Source organism: Gekko japonicus, unplaced genomic scaffold (genome assembly GCF_001447785.1).
Source record: "Gekko japonicus isolate JY-2015 unplaced genomic scaffold, Gekko_japonicus_V1.1 scaffold1211, whole genome shotgun sequence".
Classification (NCBI taxonomy): domain Eukaryota; kingdom Metazoa; phylum Chordata; class Lepidosauria; order Squamata; family Gekkonidae; genus Gekko; species Gekko japonicus.
In genome coordinates this window covers 315,478-316,315 of record NW_015161990.1, presented here as the reverse complement: position 1 = coordinate 316,315, position 838 = coordinate 315,478, and the positions used below count along the sequence as shown (strand labels likewise).

The 838-nt window shown below is 62.6% G+C and overlaps 1 protein-coding gene across 2 annotated transcripts in view; it reads right to left on the bottom strand.

Moving 5' to 3' along the window:
- Positions 1-838, bottom strand: part of KANK2 (KN motif and ankyrin repeat domains 2) — an 85,076-nt gene that overhangs the window by 9,819 nt on the left and 74,419 nt on the right. The gene's annotated exons all lie outside the window — the stretch shown is intronic.

Below are 838 nucleotides of genomic sequence, written 5' to 3'. Positions count from 1 at the left end.
AGCCAGTCCCTCTGGAGGGCCAGCAACAGGGCAGGGAGGCCGAGGCCTTCCCCTGAGAAGGACACCAGAAGAGCCCTGCTGGGCCAGACCAGGGAGGGTCCCTCTAGTCCAGCCTCCCGTCTCACACAGGGGCCACCCAGTTCCTCCGGAGGGCCAGCAAAGAGGACACAGAGGCCAAGGCCTGATGTGCCTCCTAGGACTGAGATTCAGAGCTTCCCCGTCGCCACCATGGCTATTAGCCCCGATGGGTCTGTCTTCCATGAATCTAATTTGCCCTTTCAGGCTGTCTGTCACAGGCCCTTTCGTTCAAGAGGGCTTTGGGGGTGAAAGTGGTGGTGGTGGGAACTCTGGGGGCAGACTTCACTGTACAGTTGTGCCGGCCGCGTAGACCAGGCCTCTGAGCCTCTCCCGTGTCTCCTTGGGAAGCCGCCCTGGGATCCATTTGCTGGAGGGGTGCTAGAGATACCCAGACCCAAATGCTTCTTGGCGAGAGCCAGCATGGCCCAGCGGTTAAGAGTGCCGGACTGGGATGTGGGAGTCCCGGGTTCGAATCCCAATTCTGTCATGGAAGCTCGCTGGGTGACCTCGGGCCAGGGCTGCCACTGCTGTGAGGGTGAAGCGGAGGGGGGGGGGGAGAGAAGGAGGCTGCGGGTGGCTCTGGGTCCCCCTTGGGGAGAAAAGAGGTCAGATGAATCTCTAGAGCAACCAGCCTCTCCCTTTGCCTTCCCCACTTTAACCACGGAGGCCACGGCACCTGGGGTCGGTCTGACACAGGGACCGGTTTCCCCCACAGGCAGCTGTGCCGCCCTGGCTCTTCCCTCCCCTCCCCCCACCCCCC